At 37.5% G+C, this 11,254-nt stretch overlaps 1 pseudogene; it reads left to right on the forward strand.

Annotated features, from left to right (window-relative positions):
* Positions 1 to 1,914: 1,914 nt before the first annotated feature.
* Positions 1,915 to 7,417, forward strand: LOC146584978 (leukocyte elastase inhibitor-like; annotated as a pseudogene).
* The last annotated feature ends 3,837 nt before the right edge of the window (positions 7,418 to 11,254 follow it).

Genomic DNA, 11,254 nt, shown 5'->3' on the forward strand with positions numbered 1-11,254 from the left:
AAAAAAAGGCTAAATTCCTCTTTTCCTTTAAGCACAAAATTTCTAGTTGTAAAAGAGAAAATTGTGTAGGGAAAATTCCCTGAAGAGATCTTTGTGAAAGAAGTCTTCAGATGCGCAGAACTGGAGCAGGCAAAGGGAAGAGCCACATCGCTTCAGGAACCACAGTCTCATGTTGCAGTTGGCCAAATAGATACTTTTATGTTTTATATTTTTCTTTACCTTGCTACTGTGCAACACCACCTGCAGAGGGAAAATAATTAATTTCAATTAGAAAAACAAATGTACTTGCAGTCAGTGATGTTATTTCTAGTAGTGACATTGATCAGGGATTGCAGCATTTCTTTTTAAAGGTTTAAAAAAAAAACCATGGAAATGCCTTCATTTCTAGCAATTTTAGGTGACTTATAAACATGATAGAATTCTTTTAGAACTGGGTATGCATTTAAAATTGTGACTTCTTTCTCAGTTCCTAGAGATAAGGAAAAATTCAAGATTCCACAAGAGCTCTCCTAATTATACTAAGTGTTTGCAACAGACAGGTATGTGGATCATCATGAATGAAAATAATGTTGCTACTGGAAGTGGCAAGAGCTCCAGGAATCCTGACATCAAGCTCGGCAGGTGAGTCAACATCAACAGTCCTGAAGAGAAGGTAAGTATCTCCTTGAGCTTTAATTATAACTTCTGTATTTTTTGATATGATTAGGAAACACCGAAAGATTAATATGTACATTAAAGATGTACTAGTCTGCTTAGCACAGATCTATCCTATATAACACATCTTGAGGAAGTGAGCACTTTTGCCAAGATGCAGTGCAATGGTTTGGACTACATTAAGATGTTTAGGCTGTATCATGAAGCTATGCTTAACCCGTACAGTGGTTTTACCAAGTGTGTTTCTAAAAGAGGTAAAGAACAAACCATTTCCCACTTTTTTTTTTCTAGATTGGTAATTTATAAGAGCATAATACTTCTATACCATTCAGTATTTATAATATTTATATTGATAATTTAACTCTTCCTTTGAAATGGGGGAAATAATGTTCTATATATGTASAGAAAGACATTCAGACTTGGTAGGAGTCTGAATAAAGGGACTTAGAATATCTGGAAACTCTGAAATGCTGAACTAAATTGCTAAGGGACAGATGCCTCTACATCACCTTACTGCAAGAAGATATTTGAAGAAAAGAGCTGGCACTCAGTCCTAGGTCTAAGAATGAGAAGAATCTTGCAAAACAGTCAATCATCTATTAGTAATAATTGTGATCATAACTGACATATATCTGGAAAAAAATGTTAAAGCTGCAGATGACATAACGAAAAGTGACTGAAATTTGCCACTAATACACAATGTGCCTTTCTCGACAATCTTAAAGTTAACCTTTCTGTAGTTCAGTTTTCTGTAGAAAAATTTTTGAACAACCATCCTTAGAAGGATATAATGTCTGAGGTAATGTGATTAACATACATACAGTTTTTAGAGAGAGAGATGGATTGTGGTATGGTCTAGGAGTGTAATTAATAAATATTATGCCTAGAGAACTTGAGGCAAGAAAGCCCAGGCCATAAAAGGAACTGAGACTGTGAGATAGCAGGCAGGGATAGCACTAGGTTAGGGTCAAGTAACAAACCTATGACTACTGATTGAGCTGAAGAGACAGCTAAACTCAGAATACTGTTTCTGAAAATTTATTTCTCTTGCCATTCAGGAAGATGATTTTTAGATGAGTTGTTTCAATTTGAAGTTCACTATGAAATCCCAGACCTAGCAATCAGGAATCTTCAGTGATGCACTGGGCTATCCTGATAAGCTACTCAAGGAAGCCTTCCTAAGCTCTATCAAGGTATCTAGGCTTAGCAAAGGAAGATTAAGTCTTTGTTTCCCTTGTTCTAGGCTTTAGCAACATCTTTATGTGCTCTCTCAGTGCAGCAGCAAATACCAAGTTTGTCTGGACTTTTTCAAAGAGCTCAGCAAAATAAAAAGAAATGAAAATATCTTCTTCTCCCCATTAAGTCTTTCAGCTGCCTTTGGGATGGTCCTCCTTGGTGCCAGGGGCAACACATTCAAACAGATTGAGAAGGTGGGTTTCCTTTACTCTGTAAAGGGAAAGGTGCTCTCTTGGCTAACAGTAGAGTCTAATATAGTTCCTAGTCATCCAAAGGTCTGATCCACAAGCATACATGTAACTTTTTCAACCCCTCCCCTTGCACTATTACTAATATCAAACTACTTCAAACTAAACTCTATCACAGTATCTGCTTGTTCAATGAAGTTTTGCTGGACATATCGCCGAGCAGTCCAGGGCTCAGAAGTGGTGGTTCCATTTGATGTGATCTTCTGTCTTCCCTCAATGCTCAACACGTTCTTTCCCAAGAAGAAATATTTCAAAGTTTCATAAGCTCAACATCTATGAAAGCTTAATGTCCACTTGAAAGGATCTCAGACTAAAGAAAGAACCAGGCTTTCCCTACTTACTGTGGTTGACTGATTTTTGGGATAGAGATGCAATATTTGTTTTAGCTTTGAGATACTGTCATGCTTAGCTGCATTCAACCAACATTTACATTGCAGGTATTTCATTTCAATGAAGTTTTGAATAGTACAAACCAAGGAATCAAATATCTTTCTCAAAAGATAGAACAGTTGCAGCTGAGACGAAGCAACAGATGCTGGTGTGTCAGCCTTTTTCTCTGCAAACCATCACTTAATCAGAAAGCATGGCATAGCTGAGCAGCGTCTCCGTTTAGAGTCTCAGACCTGCTTATTATTGTTCTTTCGTTATTTATTTAAGAGGCCTTGTGAAATTCACGTTTCAAAGCTAAGCCTTCTCATTACAGGCTTATTACCAAAGCAGTAGCATTGATCTAGAAGGTGATAAGTGTGTAAATTACCATCTGTAAAGGTGTGTCTACAGGGCATGCCAAAAGCATATTGGAGCTTGCTCCTTCCAGGCACTAAGCCAGCAGACTTTTGCTCAGAGCACGTGCAGAGCGACCACTGTAGGATATAAATCACTTGGGAGTGGGGTATCGTGGGCCTGACGAGGAATCTTCATGTAGTTAGAGATGGTGTTCGGATGTATTTATTTCTGTTTCTAGTAAAACTGGGTGCAGTCAAGCTTCTCATACAMAGCGACATCATTATTCAACCTCAGATCTAGCTTTGCATAGGGAAGAACAAGCCTACTAAGAAACTTCTATTTTCTTTTTGAAGCGTGAAGAAGCTGGAGGTGTCCATTCTCAGTTCCAGGCTGTGTTAGCAGCAATCAGTGAACTCAACACAAGTTCTTCTCTCACGATTGCCAAAAGGCGCTTTGGAGAAATTACTTCTCAGTTCCTCCAGGTAAGCTGCCTTAATGTCTATTTTAACAGCTACTGGGAGTTAGGAGCTCAGCAGAATTTCTTTCTGCATAAAATACGATGGGAAATGAAACAAAATGGCAAAGTCAGGATGAGCTATCTGAAGACTGCATGCCACAGCTCTTGTGGTGAGGGAGCCTTTCTGTTCAGTTGCTTGCAATTAGACATTGGAAACAGCAGAACAGTGGGAAATCAGGACTTAAAAACTTTTACATAAAGAAACTGATGTACAGCAACAGCTTGCCACGGGCATTCCAGAAACTGTTGCAGCATTAATCACCATCAATATATCCTTGCAGTGCCTGCTCCGTGTCTAGTAGAACAGGCACTTGCTGTGTGCTTTCTACTTAAGRAACAAAGTGGGGTGGCCCTGTGACTAGAGAAGCCTTTTTTCTCCGCTGATGGCYTTTTTTGTTTCTAAAAAACGATGGAACTCACTCTGCCACCTTTCTATCACAGTCTAGTCTCTCTCTGCTTTCCACTTGCCTTTTTAAACGAGGCTTAGATGAAAGCAGCATCTTTGAGACTCTTGTCAGTAAGTCTAATTTAAGTGTAATTGGTCACTTCAAAACTTATTTTGTGGAACACTGACAGTCCTGGCAATGTAATCACATACAAATTATTTCCTCAGGAAATCAGACTTAAAGTATAAGTGTACTGTTAGCAAATAGTACAGTTTTAGCTTTCTCTTTTCAAGTCAGGATTTTATTTTCCTTCCCAAACTTTGCTTTTAAGGTAAAAAACAGGTGCTCAGCTCCCTGGAAAAATTCTATACTTAATACAAAATACAAGTTTTACTCTGTATAAATCCACACATCTATCTATCTATCTATCCGTCTTTCTGTCCATCAATTTGTCATCATGATGTTATCCATTCTGACTATTTTTTGTGAAATAGGATAACCTTTTTTATTTTCAAGGCGAGGGGGCAAAGAGAAGAGGAGAGGGGACTGAGCAGGCAGTGTTACAATGATATCTAAACTTCAAGAAATTCACTAGTTTTTGGCCTTAGATATTTTTGCCTGTGAAGAGAGTGATGAGAGATTTCAACTGCTCAGTACAGCTTGAAAATATAGAAAACTACATTTATAAATATRATTTGTTCAAATAGTCTCTCTCTAAAAACTGCTTGCTTGAGTTAATACAAAAGATTCTTTTTATATGCMTTTTTTACTCATTCCATTCTTTTTGATGTACTATATGGAATTATCTTGAAGTCATGCAATTATTGATCTTATAAAAGTTATCCTGTTGTGATAATCTTCTGTCTTTTCTCCTTTCCAGCAATATTTGGATTCTGCAAAGAAATTCTATGGAGCAGAACTGGAGGCAATTGATTTTAAATACACTAAAGAAGAAATCAGAGAGAAGATTAACTTCTGGATGGAAAATGAAACAAGAGGTAAGAATATATGCAGATTTTTTGATTTGCACCAGAGTCAGTTGGGAATATTGTATCTGAATTTTAGTTGCCACCTCTCTTTCTTCCAAGGGTTGTAAAATTTTTATATATTAAATATTTACTGCATTTTTTTCCTCAACAGGAAGTAAATGCAGGAAGTACAAACGTACTCTGAGTTCCTGGTTTTAACAGCACTACAAAACTTTTTGTTATTTGTTTGAAAGCATTATAGTACTTTTCAGATTTATAGAAATAATTATTAACACTCAAAAGCAGCTAAYTGTCTGAACAAAGAAATAATTCACCTTAATTCATTACTTTAAAGGTAAAACCAAAGACTTGTGTACTACTGGATGTGTCAGCCCCTCCACTGTACTTGAGCTGGTCAGTGCTATATACTTTAAAGGAAAGCAGGCAGTAGAATTCAAGAGGACACTAAGGAAGGAAACAYATTTCAGACTGAACAAGGTACAGTATGGGCAATAGTTGGGGGGGGATGGAAATAGGATATCTGTCTCCTTTTAAAAGCAGATAGGAGCTTKCCTGCTCTCTGTTTGAGCAAGTCAAAACACTGTCCTTTAACTGGAACATGAGAGTGCAACATCTCYCCAGGTAAATAACTGGGTATTTGTTTCTAGTGCTTCACATCAGATGTGGCTCTTGTGTGGCTGAAATCCTGATTGTGTCAGAGTCTCTGAGTGTATGCACTGCTTTTATTAGGGATTTTACAACTAAAAAGCAGTTTTGAAAATATTCTGCTTTCAGGACTGAATTTGAGGAATCTTCTTTTGCTACTGTTGGTCACCAGGACAATGTTTGTGCTGAAGAAAAATAAGTGGTAGAGACAATTTTTCTTTCTCTCCCTTATGTCATTCACCAAGTTTGGTTCACATTTAATATATCTAATTTATCTTTTTTTCCAAGTGACTTTCTCATACATATTCATGCATAAGTTTTGTTATCTGACATGTCAGAAAAAAAGAATGAATTAGTGAGGAAATTGTAAGTAAAGTTACTTGACACCAGTAAAAATATGAMAGTAGGTTTTGCACTTCTAAATTGGATAGATTGTTTGAGACTACAACTACAAGAGAGGAAGACCTAAGAACTACAAGTACATTAAACGCATGGYTAGAATAAATAATAGTTTCTGGACCAAATTCTAATCTCAATATTGAAATCAATTGCAACTAGGGTGATCATTTCTGTATTTTCTTCTTAATATATTTCATGTGTTGCAGAATGAGAGAAAGCCAGTGCAGATGATGTTTCAARAAAGTTATTTTAAATTGGTTATTATAGGAAGAACTGCAAATTAAAGTGCTAGAACTTCTACACTTTAATATGAACTAAGCCTGTTCACTCTTCTTCCTGAAGCTGCCTGTGAGAACTTTACTGGCCTAGAACAGGTAATACCCTTTCTTTWCTCATAAGGGGCTGCAAACAGAGCAATATTTTAGCATTACTCCAGCACAGTCAGAAAACAATGGGGAAAAACTATACCTTTTATCTTTTCCTTCCCTTTATTATAGTATCGTTTATTAAGTCTAAGTACTTTCTCAGAGTAGTGACATATGTGTTTCTTTCTGTTTGTTTCTGGAATAAAAAAAAAAAAAAACACAAAACAAAAACCAAAGATACATACACAAACTATGAGAACAACTTCCAGAAGACTCTTCTTATAGTGGGACTCCACTTTGGGTGCCTTATGTCATTGCAGTCTTTGCCTCAGCAAAAGTAGAGAAGGGGACTATGTACAAAACGAAAGCAGAGTATTAAAAATTGTAGCCTGTTAATCATTGCCCGATAACATTCAATGATTTTGTCACTTATCAGTCTAAATACAGAATTATAATGGAAATCTCTTTTGTTTACCTTTAAAGAATTTAGCTGATTTGAAGCTATCAAAATTTTATTGTTTTTTGAGAAAATACCCCTTCTGAAAAAGAGTGACATAAAATATAATTTGTATTTTCTATCTCGTGTTTTTCAAGCTGCTCTGAATTAAACTGAGCTCAAGATACATGAATTAAAAAAGTCATTAATCCAGTGAGTTTATTTTTATCAAAACGGGAATGCCTCTTGCAGATAACTGCTGTAACTGTGTTCCAGTATAAATGAAAACTGGGCTGCATTATCCCTGTATACTTCAGAGCTGGATCTCTTTGATCTTTATGTCTTTTTCTGATTGCCCTGTCATCCCACCCTCTTCCCCCATCCCTAATACACCTTAACAGCTTAAAACACCCTCACATATGAAAAAACAGCAGAATGGGCCAGCTCGACTAAGATGCAACAACGAAGAGTGAAGGTCCTCCTGMCCCAGTTCAGGGTAGAGGAAGGTTACATTCTCAACAAAACTCTCCAGAAGAGGGGCATGATTAATGTTTTTGACTGGGGAAAGCTGATTTATCAGGAATCTCTAGAAAGGACATTGTGGTTGTGTCCAAGCCCACTCACAAATCATTTGTGGAAGGTAATGAAGAGGGTACTGAAGCAGCAGGTGCTACAGTGGTTGCTCCAATGCCTCTGTGTCGCCTGATTTCTTATGAGTTCAAAGCTGACCACCCATTCCTCTGCTTCTTTAGACACAATTCAAACAAAACTATTCTCTTTTTAAAGAATCTAAATTATGTAGATGCCTACCTCTGATTTTTAAATATTATAAATAATAAAAATAAATAATTAATAAAGTATTAAATAATATTTTTAAATACTCACCATGCAAAGTTTAGACACTGGACAATTCAGCATTGGAATAGGCAAACCATAAGTCTCATCTCTTGCTTCTCTCTTGGGCTTGATTTTACTAGGGAATTAAGGATGCATTTTTAGGGCATGGCTGAGCCACACGGTTCGTGCCACAGAAGCAGAGGATGCTGCTCCCATAGCCTCCCTCTTTCTCCTTGGTCACACGTTTCTGTTACCTCCCTTATGTCAGTGCTATCACTTGCCTGATTTGGTGATGACTTGGTGATTTTGTTCAAGTAACAAAATATTCATGCTATTGCAGAACTGCAGATTKGAAGAGCTCTTCCAAATGCTGAGATGCATAAGAAACTGCAAATTACAGCCCCTGGCAGTTAAATTTGTGTTCAATGAAGCAGGCCTATAATAGTCTGTGGAGATGTCTCATGTGGCTGTAATTTCAGTATGAGAAACAGCCTGAGAAAGTGAAKTTACTAGCAGAGACATAGGTTTTATACCGATTAGCTGATATGAAAAGGTGAAGAGAACACCAAATACAGGCTGAGGATTCATCTAATGAAGAACATACTTGAAAAGTAACCACGAGTACTTTTTTAGTGACTACCATAGGTATTTTGTGTAAATTTAGTTTGATTTAAAAACATCTATTACTTAAGTAGAAAAAGAATGAAACAAACAGTTTAAGCATATACTAACTTGCTTAATCAGACCCATATATTTTCATAAAACATAAAAGAAAAATATTTTACGGCACCTATGACAAAGATAAATGTAAAATATGATCCTGAAGAGATCATATCTCATTACAGGAACAGAATTCCTAAGTGTGAACAAAGAAGTAGGTATGACAGAAATGAAAATTATCACTTACAACAGCAGAAGTAGTCATATATGGTCTCAGGATTAACCTCTTTCAAAATTTGCTACAGGGATATTTAGGTAATTTATAAGCCAGGAACAAAATGTAGTATCTTTTTATATAATTTTTCTCTCAAATTACTATCTTAAATAAAAAATAGTCTAAACACAGTTGTGAAAACAAGGAAGCACTGGAAAGTAGCTCTGTGCTCCTAGTATGGAAGCTGGTTTTCAAACAAAACAGTTTTTGCTCTTAAAGGTCTCCCTGCAGGAATCCCTGAGATGTAGGCTGGTGCTCCTTGCTCTCACCCTTAAAATCAGGGATTCTGTCATATGAAAAGAGGTTGAGAGATACTGGGATTGTTTAGCCTGGAGAAGAGAAAGCTCAGGATCTTATCCATATATAAACACCTGATGAGAGGGTCTAAAGAGGGTGGGGCCAGAGTCTTCTCAGTGGTGACCAGTGATAGGACAAGAGACGATGGGCACAAACTGAAACACAGGAAATTCCATCTGAAGATAAGAAAACACTTCTTCACTATGAGGACAGTTAAACACTGGAATGGACTTCCCAGAAATGYGGAGTTTCCATCCTTGGAGATATCTAAAACTCAACTTGACGTGGTCCTGAGCAAGCTACTCTAGCTTGACCCTGCTGGAGCAGAGGGCTGCATCAGATGATCTCCAGAGGTCCTTTCCAACCTCAACCATTCTGTGATTCTTTGAATTGTATCTTGGTAATGTTCAGCAATGGAACTTGTGGAGTGGAGAGAAACTAGAGAGTATGAATAGTGACTGAAACAGATACATCTCAAAATCTGGTATGACTGTGTGTTCCCAAAGGATAGGCTTGACACCAAAAGTTGTTCCACGTCCTGTTCAACATACCTTTTTGCTCATCCAGACCAATATACCTCACGGCCTACCAAATGTATACACTGTGAAAAAGGAACGCAAAAGAAGACAAATATTATCTGGAGATAATTCAYGAAAAGACAACTCCAATATTTCCACATAGTATAGGTTTTACTATCTATGGCTTTCCACCATCTCATTACTGAATAACGCTCAATCTACTCATTCCCCATTTGACTGTACTCTAGCATCTATGGTGATTCTAGCTCTCATTTTTTCTGATATTTTACTCTTTTTTAAACTCTTCCAAAGTCTGTTTTATCATGCATCTATAACATGATTGCATTATATCTTTAAAATATCTACAGTTGTTGGACAAGAAAGGCAGAGGGAGTGTTTTTGGGTCTTCATGGAAAAAAAAACAAAGAGAACATTTTTGAGCATAATGCTCTTTTTCCCATATGAAGAACAGTCCTTATTTTCTTCAAACTATAAATGCTACAAGAAAGCAATTTTTCCTAGAAATATGTTAATGTTAGTAGTGTATCTTGTGTTACTGGTAACAGGCAATGTGACAGATAGCTGACATCAACAGTTACTGCCACAGTGAGCACAAGACAAAGTCAAACAGATATCAAGAGTATCACACGATGCAGCACTCTACTAAAAGCAGAATTTAAAGGGAAGAATCTTAGGATTTCCTCTGCACTGATGAGCAATGTGACAGCTGCTTGCCCTGGGCAAAGAACTGTACTGCTCGCCAGAGAGCACTATGAGAGTTGCAGTGGGTGAGATGCATGTATCTGGGGAACGGTAATTGTGGAAGCTTCTCACTTTCTTTTCGTAAGGATATGCAGCAAAAAAATATCACCTTAACGTTGTTTTTATGATTCCAGTTTGAGCTGTTGCTAGAGCCAACTAGTTGTCAAGGGGAATAGGTGACTGGTTGATGTGCTTAACTTCATCTTACCTCAGATTAGCGTGCAAACACAATACGCAACACTGACATATCATATGAGTCCTGAAGGAGAAAGAGACACTCTTGACCTGAACTCTATCCCAGGCCTGACACACTGATTCACTGAGAGATTTAATACAAGGTACCAGTTAACTCGGAAGTGGTAGCACCAACGCCAATGACAAGCTGCCTCAGAATGTGCATGTACTATGAAAAGTTGATCATTCCCAACAGAACAGATCCCATGAATAAGTAAAAAGTGTCTGACATCTTATAAACGTGACTTCTCTGGCCACATCTTCAATCATTTAAGGTCCTTGAGAGATGTCAGATCTGCTAAGCATGATGCAGATAGAAAGGCCATGGCATGAACAGATCTGAAGTATAAGCTACCATTGCCCACAAGCACTGCACAATAGTTCCTGAACAGCCATAGGAAATTAGACGTAAAAATCATAATGGAGATATGCTGATGGAAAGAACTGTTTTTTCTGCTGCCTAATCTCCTTGAGTATCCCAACATTGAGGAAAAATGGCAAAAATCATGAACTCGYTTGGGAACAGCTCCACAGTGGAATACCTGGCAGAGGAAAGGGCAGCAGAGTCCTCGTTGACCTCCTTCCTGGTACAAACAAGGATATGGAACGTAGCTTATCCTGTTTGTCTTGCTTTACAGTAATACACTCTTAGTTTCAGAAACATTTTTCTGAAAAAATGTTTCAGGAGAAATATTTGACTTCCCTAGACCCAATGCCCTATCTACAATTACAAAGGAACACTTGCATGCTGGTGACTGTCGTGGTGATCATGCTGCTGCAGAGGTATGAAACGTGGAATGTATAAAGAAGGCAAATATATCATCTGAGAGAACAAAACAGAAGCCCCTACATGCATTCCTCTGGATGGGAGGATGCAACAAGATGTTTGTTGTGAAAGTCTTGAATATTAGTCAAAGAACTGAAAATGTCTGTAAAGGCCAGCTGAGTTCTTCAGGTACTTGCCCTACAGATGCCTACATGAAAAAAATGTATTGAACTAGAGTGTATGAAGAGATAGCATGTGTGACTGGGAAAGCTTCTTAAGGAAGCCCCAAAGGCAAGTCTGAGTAG

This window comes from Rhea americana, unplaced genomic scaffold (assembly GCF_003343005.1).
Source record: "Rhea americana isolate MKP2758 unplaced genomic scaffold, rheAme1 scaffold_87, whole genome shotgun sequence".
Classification (NCBI taxonomy): Eukaryota; Metazoa; Chordata; class Aves; order Rheiformes; family Rheidae; genus Rhea; species Rhea americana.